This window comes from Marmota marmota, unplaced genomic scaffold (assembly GCF_001458135.2).
Source record: "Marmota marmota marmota unplaced genomic scaffold, marMar, whole genome shotgun sequence".
In the NCBI taxonomy this organism is placed as follows: Eukaryota; Metazoa; Chordata; class Mammalia; order Rodentia; family Sciuridae; genus Marmota; species Marmota marmota.
In genome coordinates, this window is record NW_026000053.1 from 190525 (window position 1) to 214962 (window position 24438).

Sequence of the window (24438 nt, forward strand, 5' to 3'; positions counted from 1 at the left end):
TCTGTGGTCTCCGATCCTATACCATGAGCAGAGAGGCCTTCAGGAGCAGGGTTGCATAACTGACCTGATTGTTGATATACACTTGCAGCAACAGTCTCAGATTTGACACTTCCCCTGGCACCTTGCTGAAGCCCTAGGGCATCTGCAGCACAACCTGACATCCTTCAACCTGACCTTCTGAGCCCGTAATGCCTCAGTCTCATTAGAAAAATTCTCCAAGTTCCAAAACCCACCCAACAATCATTTTACTAGTGGTTTCAGTCTGCAGGTCACTGATGACCAGCTTTCTGTTCCAGCATCATGGAATCCAAGTGTCCCTACCCCTGAAATGGGTCAGCTATGTGGTCATGTGCAGCTTCATTTCCTGATTGCACCTTATTCCAAGTTCATTTGGCTATAAATGAACAGGAAACAACTCCAAATTACCATGAGCAAAATCAGAAAATTTATTCAAGTTTAAAGGAATATCACATAGAAACCAACACACAAAGGACAGCTGGGTTGGAGCCAGGAATTGAAAGCTAACAGAACCTGGAAGTCTCAGGCTCTGTCTCCCGTACTTGTGCTCCCCGCACACTTTCTTTCTGTATCTAAAAATGGGAGTTCATAACCCACTTGAATCAAATGTATGAAATAGATATGTCAAGAGCTTTGTAATGTTTTGAACAACCAATATAAATAAATGAATAAATAAAAGGCTATTTTTCCTCCTACCTCATGACAGACTGATTCCCCAGCCCTGACCATTCTGTGTTTCCTAGCTTGGAAAGACAGACCAGTCTTCTCTTTATCTGAGCTCCAGAATCTCTCTGGCTCAGCTCAGGACATATGTGTGTGTGGCGCCTGGGATTTGGGCCAGTGGGTTGGTATCCTAGTGCAAATATGCATGGAATGGGAGTCCTTCTCTGGGTGAGGCCAAGTGGGTAGTGGAGGGCCAGTAGGTGCGCTGCCTCAGGATTAGCAATCACCGATGAGATAGGAATGTTGTGCATATCATCTAAATGTCTTTGAACACAAGGTCACTGCAGAACACTTGAATTAGGTTGGACTGAGAAAACTGGGGATGGGAAGAATGTTTGCAGTACCTGTGCCCTCATTTGTAGTTCTAGAGTTCCCTCTGTCCCCACACAAAAATTCCAAGGGATGAACAGTGCAAGGATGCAGAGCAGACAGCCCACAAGTGACTCTTCAGCAGAGGGTCAAGCCCTGGGACATGAGGTGGCCACCTCCCCAGCCAGCCAGTTCTGCCTGTTTACATGTTTCTCTATGCACAGGGTGCTAGAATCAGGGGGCTGGAATCAGCACTAGGGTCATCCTGACTCCTTCCCTTCCTGCCCTACTCAGAAGCACACAGAAAACATGGGGAAAGGGCCGACTTGGAATCCTCCCTTATAAAGGTTTAAGGACTTCAGAGAATTGGGAGATCATGAAAGCAGGCTTCAAAAAGTGCAGGAATAGAAACACACACACACACACACACACACAAAGTTAACAAAAAGCCACTGTGACTTTCACTCACCTTCCGGTGTAGTTTAGGATCTGACTCTTTCTGTTCAATGGATCCAAAATCAGTTTAGGTCAATGATAGATGAATTTAAGCACAGTACTCTTGAAAATATATTTGCCCATGAAAAATCAGTTCATAACCAAAAATCCAAGAAAATTAGAAATGATCATAAGCAGAACACAAGTGGCATTCTTGTACTCCAGCCAAATAATTAGGGCATTAGAGGAAAAATAGAAACAGGTAAATTAAAGGAAGTGTGACGAGGGAGGAGGCTGGTAGATTTGGAGGTCACTGGAATATGGTCAAAAAGTCTATGCTTCATATTGTGCTTTCCAGAGAGAATGGTTATCAGTTTTCTCATTAGGAGGAAAAAAACTCACATTTTCTGCTGATTTTCTAGAAAAAATATTAGCGTTTTATCATCTGGACAGATTGTTCTTGATTAACGTGGAATTTGCACGTATGATCCACTTCTGTGAGGTTCTTCTGAAAGTGATGAATCCCATCGGAAGTGATGGAAAAGTCATCAGGGACTGCTTGGGGCTGCTTGGGGCTGGGTCAGGGTTGAGCTTTGGTGAGGGTGGAACAGGAAGGGATTTGGGGAAAATGGAAATATGCCACATCTTGACTGTGGTAGTGACTAAATGGGTTTCTGTATTTGTCAAAACTCTCCAACTTAAAATGAATATTTTTGTTGTTAGTGGTGGTGGAATATATCTCAATAAAACTAATTTGAAAACAACAAAACGCTGTGCAGTAATGCAATGTCTGTGTCTATATCTAGACGTAGATCTATGATGAGAAAAGGAATGCTGCCCCAGGAGCACTGCGGGCACCATCATCCTGAAACAGAAGAGCTGTGCCTTCCCTCTATCCATTGAGGACAGCGGCAGGGCCAGGGCACAAGACTCCACATGGTGGCCTGGGGCTACAGGTGGGGATGAGAAGTTTGGTCAGTTATAAGATGCATGAGCTCTGAGGGTCTGTGATACAGCACAGTGATTATAGTTAATATTTGAACACTTAGCATGAGAAAGTAGATGTTAAGTGTTGGGGGGTGCCGGTACGCACATCAGGTGATGGACATGATAATTAACTTGATTTTGGAACTCATTGGACAATGGACATGTATAGCAATTCACATCTTATGCTTTAAATATATATGATTTTATTTGCCAATAATATCTCAATAAAGAAAAAAATGAAAGACTCTCCAAAGCAGACCATGTAGACAAGGCTTGAAGGTAGACTAAGGGGCAGGGTCTTTCCTCAGTGGCGGGGAAAGGAGGCGATTCAAGCCCCGAGACCAGCCTGGGCCTGGCCTGGAGGTGGACAGGGCAGACTGTAATGGGGGCTCACCTTTGTGCCTGGGGGTTGTGCTCAAATAATAGGGCACCAAACAACTGGGGCTCAACAACCCACACATCCCACCAGGTTTGCAGCTTTGAAGTTACTGGTCCCACACACTCTGACCCGGGAGCATTTGGGGTTGGGGGCACTTCCCTCTCTGCCCTCTGCCTTGGCGTCTGCTGCTCCTACCCTCTGTACCAGGATGTGTGCAGTGTAGGGGGTGAGGGGGAAAGTATTGGTCATCTAAGGATTCACTCGTGGGAATGAATTTGTCACTCTTTGTCATGCTCTGGGCCTTGCAGGTGTCTAAAGGTACTATTTTTCTTGGAGCAAAGAGTCCTCCCCCATGTCCTGACCTTTCTTCCCTTGCAGGTCCCTTGCCAGGTGGAGGGGGGTGTTACGGTTTAGATGTGCGGTGTCCCCCCAAAGCTCCTGTGTGAGACAACACTAGAAAGTTCAGAGGTGAAACGATGGGGTCCCAAGGCATTGATCTAACCAGTGCATGAATCCCCTGACAGGGATGAACGGGTGGTTACTGTAGGCAGGTGGGGTGGGACGGAGGAAACAGGCTAATGAGGACGTGCCTTTGGGGTTTACAATTTATGCCTGGAGAGCAGATCTCCACCCTCCCACCTCTTTCTCTCTCTCCCCTCTGAGGTGATTCCCTCCACAGCACCCTTTTGCCATGATGTTCTTCCCCACTTGGTCCCAGAGCAATGGAGTCAGCAACCATGGAAGGAACTTCTGAAACCTTGAGCCCAAGTAAACTTCTTTTCCTCCTCCTCTATGTTGTTCTTGCCAAGTCATCTGGTCAGAGCGACCAAAAAAAAAAAAAAAAAAAAACCTAAATCAGAGGGGTGAGTCCATCTCTTCTAGCTAATCGCCAGGTTATCTAGCAGTCCCTGTGAGTTGGGGTGAGGGTACACCTCAGCTTCTTTATGTGAGGTTCCTCTCCTCTTGGGGCAGCCCCCCCGGGTCAGAATCTAAGTATCATGACTCAGGCCACTTCTGATTCCCGTGGGGATCCTAGAATCCATGTTGCTCTAACAGAGCTTACAGGTGCAACCCAGCAAGGTACAACCCATTTGGGGCGGCCTTCCTAGACTCTGACATGGGCACCGCCAGTCAAACACCAGCCCTCCAGTGTGATTCCTCAAGCCTTGGTCACACCAGTCCACTGTAACCTGCCAGCTCCTGAAGTTGTGCAGCAGGTGTGCCACGTAGTTCATTAGTCATGGAGCTGGAGAGAAACACGTCCTTCATTCTCCAAGGCTGTTCATGCTCAGGGTGGAAAGAAGTTGGGGTTGGTGGCTTGGGAGGAACATGGATTCACAGCACAGCAACAAGGCACCTTCAAGAAACACTCTCTCTGACCTCGGCTCTCCCCTTTGGTTTTTCCATTTGTTATGGGTTGAAGGAGAGAGGTCATCCACACCCCTCCCACACTATCCTTCAGGGTCCTGCTCCTTTCTTTAAAATAGGAAAGTGGTTGGTCTTATTTTCTTAGAATCTCAGCCTGAAATGACACCACTAAGAGCTCAGACATACTGACTCCTACACAAATCAGGTCCTCTGCTAAGTTCTTGACATAGATCACCATATTTAATTTTAATGACAAACCAACCTGGTGGGAATGACTATCACCATCCTAAAGATGAGGACACTGAATCTCAGGGACATTAACCAACTTGGCCAAGGTCATACTGCTATGTGGCAGAAGTGGTCAGTATACCCAGGAGTGTTATTCTATGTAGGTGGATGCTGTGAAAGGAAACTGGGTTGTGCACCAGCCTTCAAGGAGTGTGCAACTCAGAGAGGACATATGTTATCACTTCTCCTTCTCTTCTACATTTCTGTGCCTCCTCCTTATAGAACCCCACCCCACCCCACTCCTCCTCTCAGGGCTTAAACACAATGTTGACACTGCACTTTCACTGTGTATTTTATTTATTTGTCTCTCTCATTTGAGTATGAGGTCTTTGAGGGTAAGGACTGTGGCTTTGTAACCCAACATCCTCTCTGCATGAATCTCAGTGTCTGGTAGGGGCTCAAAAACTGGAATTAAGGACAGAATGAAAAAAAGGGAGTAAACTGGCCATTGATATCTTGACCTGGTCTCAATATGGTTATAGTAGAAGATACAAAGACAAACCTACAAAAATACAGTTATCTCATACTAGACAAAGGCACCATAGACATATTTTGGAGAAAAGATAGCCTCTTCACAAATGGTGCTAGGAAAACTGGAAATCCATATGTAGCAAAATGGAATTAAACCCCTACCTCTCAACCTGCACAAAACTCAACTCAAAGTGGATCAAGGACCTAGGCATTAGACTAGAGACCCTGCTCCTACTAGAAGAAAATGTAGGCCCCACTCTCCATCATGTTGGCTTAGGAACTCAATTCCTCAACGAGATTCCTAAAGCACAAGAAGTAGAATAAAAAATCAATAAATGGGATGGTATCAAACTAAAAAGCTTATTAACAGCAAAGGAAACAATCAAGAATGTGAAGAGAGAACCTAGAGAATGGGAGAAATCTTTGCCACCTTCAACTCAGAGCATTAATCTCCAGGATATATAAAGAATTTCAAATAACTTCACACATACACAAGAAACATAACCCCATCAACAAATGGGCAAAGGAACTGAACAGACACTTCACAGAAGAAATATGATAGGTCAACAAATATATGAAAAAATGTTAAACATCTCTAGCAATTATAGAAATGCAAATTAAAACTACACTGAGATTTCATCTCACTCCAGTCAAAATGGCAATTATCAAGAATACAAGCAACAATAAATGTTGGTGAGGATATGGAGGGAAATGTACACTATAAATTGATGCAACCACTCTGGAAAGCAGTACGGAAATTCCTCAGAAAACTTGGAATGGAACCACCATTTGACCCAGTTATCCTACTTCTCAATATATACCCTAAGGACTTAAAATCAGCATATAGTGACATGGTTACATCAATATTTATAGCAGCTCAATTCACAACAGTTAAGCTATGGAACAAACTGAAGGGCCCTTCAACAGATGAATGGATAAAGAAATTTGGCATATATACACAATGGAATATTACACCACCATAAAGAAGAATGAAATTATGGCATTTGTCGGTAAATGGATGGAACTGGAGACTATCATACTAGGTGAAATAAGCCAATCCCAAAACACTAAAGGCCAAATGTTCTCTCTGATATGAGGATGCTAACACACAGTGTTGGGGGGTGCAGACAGGGAACAATAGAAGTACTTTGGATTAGAAAAACAGGAATGAAGGAAAGGGAGGGGGGATGGAAATAGGAAAGATAGTAGAATGAATTTGACATCACTTTCCTATGTGCATACATGAATACACAATCAGTGTGACTCCTCATCATGTACAACCACAAGAATGGGAAGTTATACTCCATGTATATATGATATGTCAAAATACATTCCACTGTCATGCACAACTAACTAAAAATAACAAATGAAAAAGATTTTAAATAAAGAATATGGTTATAGAACTTGATATGTGTAGGGCATGATGTAACATGGGGCATGTTGCATCAGAAGAGAGGAAACTTAACTTGCTGGCTGCTACCCACTTCCCAGTCCTGGGGCCACATGTGGCTAAGAGAGCACCTAGTGATTAGCCAGAAGGCATTGCCATGGGTTGTGATGAAGAATCGGACCACCTCTAGGATAGGCTCAGAACCCTTCTGCCCTCATGGACAGCTCCTGTATCCCATTACTGCCTGTAGGATAGGTATAGATGTAAATTCTCCCCACCCTGCTGACCTTTACCCTGATTGGCTCCTGTACATTATATTAGCTGTGTGTGTTTTCTCATTAAATGAGATCCTGCTTTGACTATTCTCCCTGGCGTGTCTGATTGTCCTCCTGCAAGGGAGGGCTGGGTGTGAGCGGCCAGTTGACCTTTACCTTTCTTGTTTCTCCTGGTTGGAGCATGCTCTCCCAATCTCTCCTACAGATCAGGAGGGAACAGGGAGCTAAAAACCCCAAGAGATATGCAGGATGTCTTAGGTGTTCTCTGGAATGGAGAAAGTGGGTTGAGAGGGTGTTGAGCTGGGTCATCTCTAAGGCCCCTTTCCAAGTTGTTACAGCAGCTCTCAAAGAGCCCAGGAAGCAGAAGGCAGAAGGAAGAGGGTACCCACCTCTGACCCTTCTCTCCTTGGACTCTGGTACATTTCAGTAGAAACCCAAGGGCAGCCATTGGGAATCAGCCCAGCAGGCTCTGAGCTCAGCATGAAGGAAGCATGCCAAGAAGAGGGAAACAAAGAAGATGAGGACTCTGGAGGACAGAGCTGGGGAAGAATTCACTCCAAGACAACAGAAGCACACTTACTGCTTCACGGTGATGGGTTTCTAATTTTGCACAACCACTCCCCAAATGAGCTCTTGGTCCCAATCCATTATAATTTTAGGTCCATAGACTCTGAGGGAGGGTATAAGGAAGTCTGTGGAAGATGAGCCTCTGCTTCTGGGATATATTGTGAAAACTGACTTCAGAGTGCACCAGAACTAGGAAAAGAGATTGTCAATCATCTTTACCATCGTGGTGCTATTTCCAGCTATCCCTCAGCATCCATAGAGGATCGGCTCCAGGACCTGTACAGATACCAAAATCCACAATGCTCAAGCTCCTAATACAGATGGTGTATAATTTGCTATAACCTACGCCCATTTTCCATATATTTTAAATCATTTTTACATTACTTGTAATACCTAATCAATGCCTACATATCATTTCATTTGTATGGATTCATTGTAGTATCCAGCCCATGGAAAAATTCAAGCTTTATTTTTTGGAACTTTCTGGAATTTCTTTTTCACATATTTTTGATTCACAGTTGGTTAAGTCCAGAGATGTGGAATCCACGGATACAGATGGCCAGCTGTGTGTGTGTGTATGTGTGTGTGTGTGTGTGTGAGAGAGAGAGAGAGAGAGAGAGAGAGAGAGACAGACAGACAGACAGAGAGAGACAGAGAGAGAGAGAGTGTTTATTACTTGGTTGTCATTTTTTATAGTGTCTTCACTGAACTGGGCCAAGTTCACCCTCTTGGACCAGAAGGGCCTGATACCATAGTGATAACTCACCACCTCAGACCAGAGCTGGTCTGGAAAGTGAAATGCCCCAAAGCCAACAACCACCTGGCCTTCCCAGCCTGAGGGCACACCCTCCCTGCCTAGAGAGAGTTCACCAGACACAGGCACAAAGAGTGCTGTCCTTGAGGCAGGAGGATGCAGGTCACATTGGGCATGACATCACCCTGGCTTGCTGAGCCTCTAAGGTCTCTAATGATGCTCTCAGACTCCGAGGGATGCTGTTGGACACATACTCCAGGGACTCAAGGCAGCTACAGGTCTTTAGGTAATGAGTTCATGGCTGCAGAAGTCAGGTGATTACCACAGCCTATCCTCGTACAAAGAATGAATTCACTGGGCTGGGAGCCAGGAGAACAGAAAAAAGAAACCTGTTCCTGATCAAACCTTGAACCTCCTTAATCACATTCAATGGATCCCTTCCTTCCAAGGAAGAGCATCAAAGAATTTATGAATCCCCCCCAAAAAACAAACAAACAAACAAAAACTCAAAAACCTACTACATAGGGTATAGGACACTTTTTGAAAATTGGTTATATACAAAACCACAAAGCATCAACAATTACAAATACGAGACATTATAGACTGTATTCTTTGACTTCAATAAAAAAATTATTTGACTAGAGTTAACTAAAGATACCACTAGACCAAAAAGTAAAATCTTCTGAATCCTCAGAAGAGACAACTACATGCTCAGGAACAAAGCAAACAGACATAAAATAAAATCTAAGAAATTTAGAAGTAATAAAAACAGAACTCATAATATGAAGTTGGCACAAAATTAAGTCACCAAGCTTATCTGTCATGCTATTTCTTATAAATAGGCTAAACTTGCTTAAAAAAGAAACCACTAACATATTTGATTGATACATGTAAATTTAGTTATCATAGTATTATTTGTAATAGTAAATATTAGAAGTAATCCTAATTTCCTTTGAAAAATCAAGTGACCAAGTAATAAGTTCCATACAGTGGGACATCACACAGCTCTTCAAAAGAATGAATTAACTCTACATGTGCTAAATAAGACATGCTCTCCAGTATGTATCATGTTTTAAAAAAGCAAAATGAAAGTATTTGTAACCTGTGATTATTTTGTGGATTTTTTTTAAAGGAATGTGCTTATTTTTAGGATATCTCTGGAAAGGTCCACAATAAACCAGCATTGGGGGTTGCTCATGGGAAGAGAAAATAAGTGGTTGGAAACAGAGGAGAAATGCTTTTCACTATCCTCCTTTTGAATTTTGCATTTGTACCCAAGTGACTATTACTAATTTTTAAAAAATTTAATGAAGACATTTTAATAAACTTTTAATTAAAACTCTAATTATTTTAACTGAAATAATTAAAATTAAACATTTTAATAAAGAATTGACTAATTGAATTGGATTGACTAGAAATTATGCATAATGTTTTAAAAGTGATCAAAGAATTACCACTAGTGACGGCTCTGTTTCTTTAAATGTCCCAAGAACATGCCACATAAACTGTGCCACAGCAAAGAGGAAACAGGAGCAAAAGTAACAGAACCCTGGAGCAAAAGCTTGAGGATAAGATGCATAGTAGAAGAAAACAGTATGTGCATCAAGAAAAGAGTCCAGATAATGCTGCTGGGCTGAAAACAGAGGTCTTACAAAGGGATTAGAAAAAGATAATTGCCCTGATTTTGTTAAAAATGGGTAAAGAACCTATATAATCCAGAAAGAAATAAAAGAGGCCATTGGGTACATGAAAACATAATCAAAATCCCAGTAATGGAGGAAATGAGAAAAAATAGATTCATGGCTACCATCCTGTACTAGATCATCAAAGATGGAAAATAAGTCCCCTATGGTATGAAGAACTGAATGTTCTATGAGACAGTCTACCACATTTCTGAAGGGCAATCAGGCAATGTTTGGGTTTTTTGTTGTTGTTGCTGTTGTTTGCTTTGTTTTGTTTGCAGTGCCTGGGATCTAACCCAGGGCTTTACTCATACTAGTCAAGCATCTTCCCAGTGAGCCACATCCCAGCCCCAGGTGATGTATATTTTCATCTTTGACATGGGAGTTTCCCTAAGGAATTCATTGGACAGGAGTTCTCACAATACAATTGCATTCATTACTGCTTTGTTTATGATAGTAACCTGGGCATTTTAAAAAATATGGTATTCCCACTACAATTCCTTGCCAGTAAAACTGAGGACATGTATTTATATGCTGGATAATGATGCACTTACGAACTGTCCATTTGGTTGAAAATTCTGCAGCCACTAAATACTTGAAGTCTTCCTTCCCTCTGATACTGAGGATTGAATCCAGAGGTGCCCTACCACTGATCTACATCCCTAGCCCTTCTCATTCTTTTATTTTTGAGACAGGGTCTCGTTTAATTGCCAACAATGCCTTTGAACTTGCCATCATCCTGCCTCACCCTCCCCAGCCGCTGAGAATGCAGGCATGAGCCCCCAAGCCTCCTACAGTTGAAGACTATTAAATGCCAAAGGAAAATTCTAACAGTAAATGAATAAAGATGGCTACAAGAAATAAAATGTGATCTAATTTACCTAAAAATCTTACACTTTTACGTTTAAAAATATAGGAAGAAACTGCATCAAAATGTTTTAAAATACTACCCTATAAAGTGGAATTCTGGATCAACCTTTTTAGAAATTTCTAAATGGACATCCATTACATTTACCCACTGAGTGTGAGTCTCCATGTCTATACCTATATCTACAACACCTTGGCACCATTTGTTCTTATTTGCTTTATTTCCATCTCTAACTCCTCACTTCTCTATCTAGGGAAAGAGAAGTCAAAAAGGAGGGACATTTTTTTTTTCTGGCTTCCAGGGTTTGGGAAGAGGTAATTAACCCCTAACTACCTCCTTAGCTTAAGCGGAGCACTGACTTTATTGGCTGATGGTGACATCATGCCAGTGGCAGCAGCCTATCCTGGCGTTCCTATCTAGGAACTCCAAGATGCCTCGGTATGGGGGGGGAGGGGGCACTGTGACTTGGCTCTGGAGAAGGGAGTCCCCCTGTGCTTGGTGCTCGAGGGTCCCGCTTACCTGGACCTTCGGGGCTTGGGCGTGTGTGTTGTGTGCACAGCCTCCACTGGGCTCCCCTCTAGGCCTTGTGTACTCTCCCATCCCTTCTGTTGCAGCTTCACCAGTTGCTTTCAGGCCACCGCTGTTGCTTGTTTTCCAGCGGGTGACCCTGGCTCCTGCTGACAAAACCCTGGTTCCTAATCAGTGAAGGCGACTGCTGTCTTTTGTTGCCTGGTGCTTGGCATCCTGTGTTGGGATGCAGCCCAGTGGTTCCATCCCTGGAAAATATATATATATATATATATATATATATATATATATATATATATATATATATATATATATTCATTTATATACAAATATGAATATAAATACATAAAAATATTTATAATACATATAATACAAATATAAATACATATAAATATTTATATAAATATTTATATTTTATATAAAATATATATTTAATATATATTAAAATAAATGTTTTGGTATTTGTTAAATAAGAAAATCCTTTTATATCCCACTTTGAATTCCTATCTGAAATTATTGTCAATCCTGTTTTCTTTCTGTTTGGCTCTGTATTGTTCAGAACCAAATTTCTTGCTACTGTGGTTCATTTGGTCATTTAGTTTGAAGTATTTTTGTAAACAGTTGATTATAATTTGTCTTAAAACTCTAATTTGAGAACCTTAGTTTTTAAATAAGACCATTTTAAAAATGTTTATTTATTGGCATAGCAGCAATGACTTTATTTTGTGGATCTTTATTTACTTGATGTCAGTCTTAATGCATGTACTCTTTTTTCTTTTATATTTTTCCTGTTTTGGAAGTACACTGTGCTATTTTAAAAGTCTCTCAGTATTTTAATATTCCCTTAAATAAATGTTCAGTGAATACTTGTTTCAGCATCAGAGTACAGAATAAAACAAAATATTTTTCCTATTTGTGAAGTAGTTTAGAAACTCTATAATTTCCTTGCCTCCAAATGTTCAGGGTCTGGTTAATATGACCTGAAGTTATCTAATCAGATCATTGTTATTAAATTTTACTTAACAGTATACATCATTTCTTCCAAGAAATATTTTTTGACTAAGTTAAATTATTCCAAGTACAGTTCATTGGCAGTTTTATTTTCTGAACCTTTACATATTTGAAATCTTTTTTTTTTCTTTTTGTCTTCACAAAACTCGACTAGGTATAAAATTCCAATGATTCACAATCTTTGATCAAGATTCTGTGCCTTCTTCCCCATTTATTTATCTTTTGGTAAACCAAACTCATTTTTATTCTTTTGCAAATAACTAAATTTTTGGTTTTTGTTTGTGCCATCCTGGATGTTAGAATTTACTTTGTTTCCTGTAATTTGGAATGTGTCCCATGGATTTGAATTTAATTGTACCCATTATTTTAGTTCCACACTGTTCTGATTTTTGAAATTGATGTTTATTTTCTGCCTTCCATCTTTTTTCTTTCTTAAAAAGAAAAGAAAAGCCCCTCTCCCAACTTCTCGCAATGCTGCCTGAATTTGCCTCCATGTTTCTTTCCCAGTTTCTGGCTTGTTACAGTTCTTTAGATGCTCCCTCCACCGGCTTTCAGGGATAGCACAAAGTTCTTTTTTACTTTGTAAAAGTAAAGTAAGTGAATTTCTTACTTGCCTTCTATGGTTTGGGTCTGGAATGTTCAACAGCTCACTCCCTTCTATCTTCAAAAAAAATTTACAGAGTAAACTCTGCTAACCAGGATGGCACAAACAACCCAACAAAAATTTAGTTATTTGCAAAAGAATAAAAATGAGTTTGGTTTACCAAAAGATAAACCCACTGGCCATCAGTAGGACCCATCGGATGAGGATATGCATAGGGCTGAGGGCAGGTGGATGCCCAGTACCTTCCCAGCTCCGCTCAGCATCAAGTAGGGTGATCTGTCTGGAGGTGGGATCTTCTGTGTCTACAGCTCTCACAACTATGAAAAAGCAGACTGATTAGAATAAAACATAAGGAGCTGGGTTGTGGCTCAGTGGTAGAGTGCTCATCATTGGTTCTCTCTCCTCTGACCACCGTTTTTTTGGACTTGCAGTAACTGAATGGGTACAGCAAGACAAACAGAAGGAAACAGTATCCCTGACCACTTAAAAAAGCAGTTCAGACAAAAAGTTGATCTCATACAAGTGGAGAGTATAAAGGTGGTTACCAGAGGCTGTGGAGAGTGGGGGCAGGGGATGGGGAGAGGTTGGCCAAGGGGGACTAAGTCACAGTTAGACAGGAGCAAGAAGCTATGCTGTGCCATGCATAGTAGGGTGGCCATAGATAACAATGATGTATAATGTCCATTTCAAAAAGCTAGAAGAAAGGAGTTTGAATGTTTTCCCCACAAAGAAATGATAAATATTTGAAGAGACAGAGATTCTTACCTTCATTTGAAATAATACAATGTATGCATCTATTGAACATCACCCAGAAATAGGTACAACTTTTGTGTATCAGATAAAGTGAAAAAATGATTTTAAAAAAGATAGCATGGGATCAGTAGAGTTAGGACACGTACGGAAACTCCCCCAATTAAAATGATGCTGTGACCCTAACCTCAACCACCAGCAGGTCACTTTCTAGTGAGCAGAATGGCCAGCTTCCTCAACCTAAATTTTTGTTTCCCAAATTCACTTTCAACCTGAGGGGTTGCTTCATTTGTTTACACTCAACAGACATTAATCTCAGCAAGCTTCTCTGTCACCTAGTGTCGATGTCCTTTCCTGTTCATTCCCACTGCTGAGACCAGGCCCTCTGAGAGCCATAGGGAAAACTCCAAGGACTAACCTATAGATTCAATTCTGCAGCACAAAAACCACCACCTTGCTGGAACCCCAAAATCTAATGTCAGAACCTCAGTAGCACCCACTCCTCAGGATGCAGAAGTGGGCATGGGTCTGTTTCCAGGTGGGCACTAAAACTCCGTCTCCCATGGCTTTACAGTTAGGGGATTCCTCCCAATTTTTGCCAATATGTTGGACATCTGCCACTTTTGTGGGGGACAAGGGTTTTCATCTGTCTTCATTGGAATTGGGAGCAGCTGCACCAGGGCCGCCCACCACACACACCACCTTACAGTGGAGTCAGTGAAGTATCTCCCAGCTCTGTCTCATGTGGCTCTCCGGCAGCTCACTCCCTTCTACCTTCAACATGGTTTTTGTCATTACTTTCATTTTTTTTCCTTGTCACATCGCTTTCTTTGGGTTCCAGTTCTGCCTTCAATTTATTTCTCTAACCAAACCCCTGGCATACTTCTTAAAGGGTCATTGCTCCCCAAGTTTTTGTCCATCTCCTTATTTAACTTCCCATATGAGAGCCCAGACTCCTGTGACCTCAACAGGACCATGTACCAATGGCTCCTGACCCTGTTCCCTCACATCCAGACCCTGAGTTACAGTGCTCTTGTGACCAATGGCCTTCTCCAGGCTTCCACCAGAAAGTCCCACAAGCACAGCACAAACTTACCTGCTTTCCTCTAGTCCCTACCTCAGTAGCCACCACCAGTCACTCAAGCCAGAAGCCTGGCAGCCACCAGACTCCCAACTTTCATCACCTAGAGCACTCTGTCCATGACACAGCCTGGCAATCCCACCCTCCTTCAGTATTTCCAATAGCATCTCTCCTCTTTATCCCACACTCCCTACCTAGGGTCAGACCCTCAAACTGAATTGTCCCAGTTAGGTCACATTTACTGGTGTACAGCCTAGAAGGTGCTCTGGGATCTGGGGATATTAACTCCAGGAGATGTATTTAAGGTCTGGCTTTATGAGAGATCACTCAAGGGGCTTTGATAAGCTTCCTGCACCTGTCTCACATGGTGGTTGGCTGGAAGCAAGGATTAAAATAGAACATACTTGGAATGCCTTCTGAGTAAACTGCAGGTCCACACAGCAGGTGGTCATGGAAGAGCAGCCTTTGCCAATAGTGGAGTTCAGGGGAGGAAGCAGAATAGCCCTGGATTGGTTGAGCCCAGTGTATGCCATGCCCTGTGGGGGGCGCTGTTCACATGCCTCCCTCCTTCCTCAGGCTCCATGCTGCTGCTGTTCAGGGAGCAGGGAGGGACAGACTCCCTTCCCTAGAAAAGGGCTGAATGGAGCCTGGCTACCCTGGCCCTCTAACTCATTTCCACGTGCCTCTGTGTTCCTCTCTGGTCTACAGTGTTTCCAGACTGTCTGTTCTCTGCACTACATTATGCAAATCCCAGCCAGCCAGTATCCATAGAAACCAAATCTCCCATCTTCCCCAGCCTGCTCCCTGGCAAAGGAAACCCACCGGAGCAACACCCACAAACAAGGACAAACACCCCAGAGCAGGAAGGCTTCCCTTGCCATCAGACTCAGTCCTTACTGACCTGTCTTCCCACCCTCTGGTTACTGTTGGAAGGAGCAGGTGGGACAGGCCAGGGCACAAAGTTCTGTTCTTTCTTAAAACCTGAAGGGAGATATTAATAAGCTCAGCTTTTCCCAATACTAACAATTGTCTTGTCCAATCCAAATCACTATCATTAAGATCATCTTCTCTGGGCATGAGTCAGTATTTGACATCATCTTTAACCTCATGCATATAGCTACATGAACCATTTTGGAACTTGACAACACAATTTCATTGTGTATGATACGATGACTAATAAAGATCTGTTCCTCTCTAGAATTTTCTGCTATGCCTAAAACATTATGACTCTTTTTCTCCAGGCTCAAAACATGAGGGAAAGCCTCTGGTACCACACCGAGATTTTTGAATACTGGTAGGCAGCTGTCTTCTATTCTGTGGGACACACAGCTCTTGCCAATGACATGGGTTGACCTGGGGAAAACCATGCAAGTGTCCAAGTTGCCCTGTTTACAGAAGTTCGATGCTCTACCAAAGCTTCACAGCTATGTAAGGAGCAGGGCCAGGAGTAACGATAGAGAACTTGGCTACTAGTGTTTGCCCAACTTCCAGAGTTCTACACACTTGCTCCCTTAAAGTCTATAACCACCTTAAGAGACAGGAACTCATAGGTCTTTTCCACATGATGACACCAAGAGGTAGAGGGGTTGTCTCTCCCCAGGGTCACAGTGGTGGTCAGTTTAAACTCTCGGCGTCCAATCCCATATCCAGCCTCTTAACCAATGGGCACCTTTGGGAGGATAGAGATTTAAAAAAATCTATGTTGAAGTATTAGGTTTAAGGTTTCCATTTAGCTTTTCTCTTCTTGGTTTTAAACACCAATTATAGTGCAATATTTAAACAAAAACCTAAAGTAAAATCCACCAATTGAATTGAGTGCATAAAAACATCCCAGACAAACCTCCCCCTTGAGAAGGGAAAACTATTTTAATAACATGCTTGGAGTTTTCTCCTCGTGGCTGGGTTGCTTACAGATACAGTATGGGACAATCTGCATTTTAATTATAGTGAATACTCTTATAGGCTATGTGCCATACACAAAATTTCTCTGTAAAGAGAAAAAACACTGATAGGAGGGATTGCCTACTAGGAGAGCTGAATGTGCAGAGGTGTGAGATTGTTCTAGTACATTTTGTACCTTTGGGTTTACTGCCATGTAATCAGATTATCAAACATACACAAGCACACATGTACGTGAGCAAGTGCCACACACACACACACACACACACACACACAAATTAAAGGCAAATTACTGCTTGCCTTTTTTTTGTAAGAGCATTCCAGGTCTGTATGTTTAACTCTGAAACCTATTTTTCTTGGTTACTACAACCACTTTTCCACGTTATTGAAACTTTTTTACAAATGTTAAGTTGTATAGACATACTCTTGTCAAAAATCTGAAGGAAAGTAAGCGTTCCCAACATAACTTCCACATCTCAGCTTCTCACTTTTCTTTGGGATTCATCATGACTGTGAATCAGAATTTCAACATGCAGAACATCCCATTTGCTGAAGAATTAGCCAACAGTAATAAGCCTATACTAGGTTTAGGGTGGAATACTCGGCATTTTTCCAAAGTCTGCCTCACTGGATCCCTGAGAAGTCTGAGGCAGGTACTATCACCCTCTTTCTACTTACAACAGATGTCCAAAAGCCTCAGATAGCTTCTCCATCACAGGGTTGGAATCTGGGTCCAGTATCCTGACCCTTGTGCCTTACCAAATGCTGCCGGTAGTTTTGTGGAGTAGTTGAGGACAGCTTGCCTGACCTGCAGGTCATACCTCCAAAAGGTTGCATGTTGATTAGTGACAGAGATATGTTCTGTGACGTGCACTCTTCAGCAACTTTGTCACTGTGAACACTGAGTGTGCTTACCAAACCTCGATGGCATAGCCTACTGCACACCTGGGCTGTGTGGTACAGCCCCCTCCTCCAAGGCTGCAAAACTGTGTTCACGTTACTGCAGTGGCACTGTCAGCCACTGTGACACAGTATATATCTAAACACAGAGACGGCATAGAAAGATGCTAATCAGAATTTTTCAGCCCCATTATTATCTTGCCCCTACTTTGTATTTATGATCCATCATTGACATGATGCATCCACACAAGAACCGCCCACTGTGGCCCAGGACATCCCTGGACCTAGGACAGCAAAGGTAAGAATGATGTGGTCCCTGCACTCAAGCAGAGAAGACAGGCAGGTGCCTTCCAGCAGGAGGGGCAACATGCAATAGCAGCCCCAGGAACCCTGAGCAGGATCTACAACAAAGGAGGCAAAGCAGGCAGAAGCCTACTGGGCAGAGTTCTGATAATATCTCTCTAAGGTGTTGGGAACACTCCTGCCCAGCACCAACACTAACCATGGGGCTCACCAGACTGCCATTTTTGATAGTTAGCCAACAATAATCTCATTCTACCAAAACTTCACCCTTCAAAAGCAAGAAGAAAGGAAGAAAATGGCTATTACACACTGAGTTATGACCAAGTAATCACTGGTGCCAACGTGCAAGTTCAAGGAGCCAGGGGGGACTCTCCTGCTATTTGCCTTGGCACTCACAAGTCTGCTCCCCAGACTCCCATCTAAAGGGCACACAGTTAGGGGTTAGGGAAGATCTGCAGATGAGGACATAAGCCCAGGCAGGTAAGGAGTGTGCACACAGGTGGTGCAGCAAATATAACCAGAACAGTCCGAGTAACCAACAGCAGGTCACTGTGATACAAATGTCCCTGTGAGTACCAGGCAGTGTGTGTGACAGCCAGGTGTGCCTGGAGCCATGTGAGATGGAGCCAGGACACCCAGTAGAACAGAGTCCAGCCACAGTGAGCTCTGAAAGTTGCATTGCAGAAATGCACATGAGCAGGTCAGGAGTGGGGGCCACTCTGGGTGGCCACTGGAGACCAAAGATGGTGCATCTGGTGGCAGCACATAGATGGATTCAAAAGGAGAATAAGACAGGCAGTGTACAGTGGGCTGCTGCCTCCAGGGTGGATGCTGGAATGGGGAGAAAGAGGCACAGGTGGGAGAGTATTCAAGGAAGACCCTTGGAGAGGGGCTCGCTGCCAACAGGATAGCCACCTTACCCTGAGCATATCCAGAACCGAGGCCAGATGCTCTTAAGGGCAGTGTCAAAAGGAGGATTTCTAAGATCTGTAAGTAACCGAAAAAAAAAAAAAAAACAGACTAGACATTATCCAAATTAAAAAACTGGGGGTTTCAAAGGATGTCACCAAGAAAGTGAATGGACACACCTAGAATGAAGAGGAAAGTTTATAAGTTCTATATCTGACAAAGGGACTAGTCTCTAGAATACATAGAGAACCCTTAAACTTAACAATAAAGACAACCTAGCTAAAATGGGGAAAGGCTCAAGACAGTTCCCCCAAACAGATATATAAATGGCCAATAAGCACATGAAAAAGCTACTCAGTGTCAGCATCAAGGAAATGCACATCAAAGCCAAAGCCATACCACTTCACCATCACAGGAGGGGTAAGTCAGAACACAGATCACAGTGCTGACAAGGGTGCTGTGCACCCAGAATCCGCACACACTGCTGGTGGGAGTCAAAGGGGTACGGTTGCATCAGAAAGCAGCTTGGTGGTTCCTCAAAAGGTTAAGAAGAGTCACCATAAGACACAGCATGTCTATGCCTGGGTGGACCCAAAGAGAAAGGGAGACAGGTCCACACAAAAATCTGTACACAGATGTTCCCAGCAGCACTACTCAAAACCAACAAAATGTGGAAACAGGCCAAATACCCATCAACTGGCGAACAATAAAATACAGTACATCATTTCATACAAAGGAATATTACAATAAGAATACACACTACAACATGGAAAAACTCTGGCTTACAAGAACACCAAAAAAAATAATGTAAAAAGAAAAAGCACATCATTTTTATTTCTTTGAAAAGGAGGCCTAGGCTATCCAAATTATCCTATATCTTAAAACAAACAAACAAACAAACAAACAAACAAAAAACTCGTAACAGCTTGGGTGAAAATAGTTTTAAACATTTATTCTAACCAACAAGTCAGGCTGATCATACAGAATCTGTACTTGTCAGGTTAAACCCCAGCAGAGCGCACACACTCACAACTGCTTGGTTCCCAAAGTGCCTAGAGCTTTTCTTTTGGGGGGGGGGCGGTGGGGGCTGAGAATCTGACACATGTGAGCTCATTTGCCAACTGCCAAGCTGGCCCCAGTGGCATGTCACACTTGGTCCCTCCCCACTAGTTACATAACCAATGTGCACAACACACTTATAACCAGGACTCCTAATTACTGTTTAGAACATCAGCTATTATAAAGTGGGGAATCCAGGCTGGAGCGTGCCCCTAACTATAAAATGGTACCCACGAGACAGTATCTCCTTTCATGTTGCCAGTTCCCAGGACACACACAGTGAGCTGGAAATTAGAAAACATTTGCAGGCATGAGAAAGGAAAGGTGGAGGTTTACAGTGGAGAGGAGAAACAGGATGGAACCCAACAGGGAGCAAGCCGGCTGAGGTCAGTGACACGCGGCAGTGAGGACAAAGGACACTGCCTTCCTTCCCACTGTACAGCACCTGTCTTCCAAACGGCCTCCCTCGGATCACACCCTTCCTTTCTTCCTAACTGGAGGGGACACCTCTTCCCTTCCCTTCTCATACTTTCACCAGAGGAACTCACCCCACAAAATTATAGAAGGACATGGTCTTCTAGTCCCACTGTCTGTTGTACAGATGAGGAAAGTGAGTCCCAGTGAGGGAACAGGTGCACAGCATGATTTTAAGTTTGTTAAGTGCTCTGGAGCTCTTGGTTCAGGAGATTAACTCTTGATGTACAACCAGATAAACTGGAGTTGATGGATATGGATGGGCAGCTTTGCCTCCTACCTTACAAGACCCCCAGGAAGATCCGTGCAAGTTTTAAATTAGTAATATAAAGCAGTAGCTAAGCTGAGCCCTGCACTAACTGTTTGCTTCTTTGCTGAATTCCTGATGTTCTGGCACTGGAGTGACCGCAGCTCTTAAGCTAGCCAATCCCTAGACAGCCAATAGGCCTGAAGGCTGCCTGTCTCGTGAGTCCAGCCAACCTAGACCATGGAATCACACCAATTCCTGTAGCAGGCTCTCTGCCAAGTCAACATCTCCTGTCCTAATCATCCTAAGGCAGGTGCAAGAAACGAGGAGCAGTCCTCACATGCCAGAACCCACTGCAACTACTCAAGACTGGAGAGCGTCCACCTGGTTTATGCTGCCCCACCCATTCCTTCCCAGGAAAACCACAACAAAGGCTTTGCCAGCACCTTCCCCTCTTTCCCTTTGTATCTTGACTGACCCTAGTGCTTTCCTGTGTGTCTCCATGTGGCATGGCTGGGAAATGAGTGACAGACTCTTTCCAACAGCAGTCATCTCCTGATTAGTTGGCTTAACCATACCTGGAAAATAATAAAACCTACATTTTAAAACAGGCCTGTTCTAGAAGTAAACATTTTCTCCAGAAATTCTCAAATGAGGACTTAAAAATTCACACCCTGGGAAGAGCCTGGACCCAGTGAGATACTTCCTGCATGGCTTTTAACTGAACAGAGAAGGGACCAAAAATAAAGAAGAGGCATAGGGCCTAGAGTCACAGAAAAAGGCAAGACAGAATGGCAGAGGATGCTGGCACCTCACAAGGTAGTGGGCAGAGGTGCCAAGGCCGGGGATGGGCTTCAGGAAGAGGTAGGAATAAAGCAGGCCCACGGCACAGCATCCAGCAGGCCTGGGCCAGTTCAGACGTCCAGCTCTTCCTTTATAGTGATGCACAAGGGGCAGATGCTCAAGGGCTCAGGAGGCCCATCACCCCGCACACCCCCAAGGTAAAAGTAGGGCCGCACCTCCCCAAAGCGTGCATGGAAGGTGTATAGGTGGCAGTTATGTTCAGCATCATAGAAGGACAGCTCACCCTCTTCGCACTCCAGCTCTACACGTAGGCAGCACAGGATGGTCGGGACCAGGGGTGAGGTGGCCGGGTCCAAGGTCACACAGTGGTCCCCCTCCACACCCTGCGTGTGGCACACGTACCAGAAGCCAGAGTGTGTGTCATGGTAGCAGCTGTGTGAGTGGCCTTCTGCACCTGTATCTGGCTGCACCCGCACCACACCCACCCGCCAGCTCTGCAGGTCACCCATGGCCACCTCTCAAGCATGGGAGCCCTGAGAGAAGGTGCAGGATCCCAGCAGGCAGGATGCTGAGGAGAAGCACTCTGGGTTTTCCACCTGCAGGCAGTAGCCATGGTTGGTGGTGCTGGTGAGGTCATCAGACACCGAGAGCCAACCTGCTGCAGTGTTGGGATCGAAGCTGAAGGGAACTGAGGGCAGAAGGGGGACAGTCAGCAAACCTGATACTCTCCCACCTGCCACACCGGGTGGTGTCCCAAGGGCCCCAAAATGACCACCTCAGTTCTAGTTGCCCTGGGTTGATGGAAATTATGGGTTCAAATGTAATGGCCAAAATGTATGTGAAAATCCTAGCCCCCACCCAGTGGCCCAGAATGTGCCTTTATTTGGAAATGGGCATTACTATAAATACAGTTAAGACGAAGTCAGACTGGAGCAGGTTGGAACTTGAACCCACCTTGACTGTGCCCTTATAAAAATGGGAATGGAAACAACACATGAGGGGAAAAGCCATGTGGCAGAGGGCAGAGGGTGAGGTGCTGTAGCTGTAGGCCAAGGGCAGCCAGGCCTGCCAGCCAACACCAGAAGCTAGAAGAGACAAAGAGGGACCCTGCCACAGGTTTCAGAGGACCACAGCCCTGCTGTCACCTGAGCATGAGCTTCTAGCCTTCACAACCATGAGAGAATGGGTTTCTGTCATTTAAGGCACCCTGTGTGTGGTCCTTTGGTGACCTTGGATGGAGAAAGCCTTTCATTATACATGTTACAATTCTGAATAGAGGAAGTATTTCTCTTTCTGAAGAGGACAGAGGGTCAGGGCCTGTATAGGAATGTGGTATGCCAGGAGGGGCTGCAGCCATCAGGCAGGAGGGAGATGACCAGGGTCAAGGGCCTGCTGGGAGGTCAGTGGAGAGAATGGGTAGAGCCTGACAGAGTGGAGCTTGGCAGCTCTGTGCTAGCATAAAGTACCTTCCCTGGGCACAAACACCTCCCAGAACCCCTTACCAGATTTGATGGAACTGATCATCTTCTTCCACACACGGTACTGCAGGGAATCCAGGTACCAGCAGGGGTTGATGAGCATGCTTGGCTGGATGGGCTCCGGCTCCACAGTGCAGAAAAGCCTGTGGAAGGAGGACTGGGCATGGTGGGTGAAGTTGGGGCAAAGCACCTGGGCTTATCTGGATTCACTGGAAATGGGCAACAGGCCTTGCTCCCTTGCCTCAGGCCTAGGTTTCCTGGCCACCTTCCCCAAGACAAACCTGATTGGTCCAGGAACTGACTGAGCCTCCACACCCTTCAGGATTCAGTAGGACGGCTCATCCTGCCCAGCTGGGAAAAATAGAAATAGGAGGTTCTCCAACACGGCTGCCATCCTTGTGGACAGAAATCACACTTACACATCTGCTTGTGGCATGTGTAACAAATTGGAAGGGACCTTAACAGTGCTCTACTCCAACAATACCAAGAGGTCAGAGTCCTTTGCTTGAGCACCTCTGGTGACAGGGAACTCACTACTTCCCCTAATTCCCAAAGCCCACTCTTTTATCTTTGGATGGCTCAGACAGGGACATAATTCTTAATTATTCATCCCAGAGAACCCAAAGCCATCAAGGCACACGAGTGTGCAGGACAAGGGCCTGTCCTGAAGCTCTCAGAGGGAGGAGGCTGGTCAAGAAAGATGTCTAAATGTTAGATGGCCACTAAGAAGCATGAGCAGATGCATGCTGCTCTCCCTCCCCTCACAGTGGCTGGAGACGCTCCATGCCAGTCAGAATTGGAGAGCCTCAAAGAAAGGTCTCTCCATCTGGCAGTCCCCACCACTCCCTGTGGATCCCACCAGCTGGCTGCATTACCTGCCTGGTCCTGGAGCCTCTGGATTTTGCACCTTTGGTGTTTCTGTCTGTTCTTCCCCTCCCCTCCACCAGACTTGTCAACTTACCAGCGCTTTCGGTGCTTGTGTTTATGAAAGAAAAGACACAGACACAGACACAGACACAGAGAAAGCATGGTAAGTTTCTGACCTCAAGAGGAGCCATGCACCCCATGTTCATGGATCAGAAGACTTAATATTGTTAAGATGTCCATTCTCCCCAAGCTGATCTAGTTATTCAGCAGAATTCCTTTCAAAATCCCAGGTACTTTCTTTGTAGAAACTGATTCTAAATTTCATATGGAAATTCAAGGAACCCCAAAGAGCCAAATAATCTTTAAAAAGAAGAGTAAAGTTGGAGGACTCACACTCCCCAATTTCACAGCTTATTATAAAGCAACAATAGTAAAGAGAGTGCAGGACTAACATGTGGGCAGACAGGGAGATCAATGGAAGGAACAGAACTGAAAGTCCAGAAGTAAACCCTCACATTCACTGTCAGCCAATTATCTATGAGGACAACAAAATCATTTAAGAGAGAAATGGTCTTTCCAACAAATTGTAAAAATTATTAAAGTACACACTAAATTGTTAAAGGTGGACCCTAACTTGATGCCATATTAAAAAAATGACATAAAATACATCAAAGGCCTAAATATAGAGCTAAAACTGAGAAAGAACTTGTGCCTAGAACACAAAGAATTTTTACAACTGACAAAGAAACAACCTAATTAAAAAATGGATAAAAAAGTAGAATTGATACTTCTCCAAAGAAGATCTACAAATGACCAATAAGCACATGAAAAGATGCTAAATATTGTTAGCCACCATGAAATGCAAATCAAAATAATGAGATACCACTTCAAACTCAATGGGATGGCGCTCTCTCTCTCTCTCTCTCTCTCTCTCTCTCTCTATATATATATATATATATATATATATATATATATATATATATAGAGAGAGAGAGAGAGAGAGAGAGAGA

General features: G+C 43.8%; 2 pseudogenes; both read right to left on the minus strand.

The window, feature by feature from the left end:
* The window catches only part of LOC107161034, a 35248-nt pseudogene extending 16666 nt beyond the window's left edge, over positions 1–18582 (minus strand).
* A 1004-nt stretch (positions 18583–19586) lies between these two features.
* The window catches only part of LOC107161038, a 19484-nt pseudogene continuing 14632 nt past the window's right edge, over positions 19587–24438 (minus strand).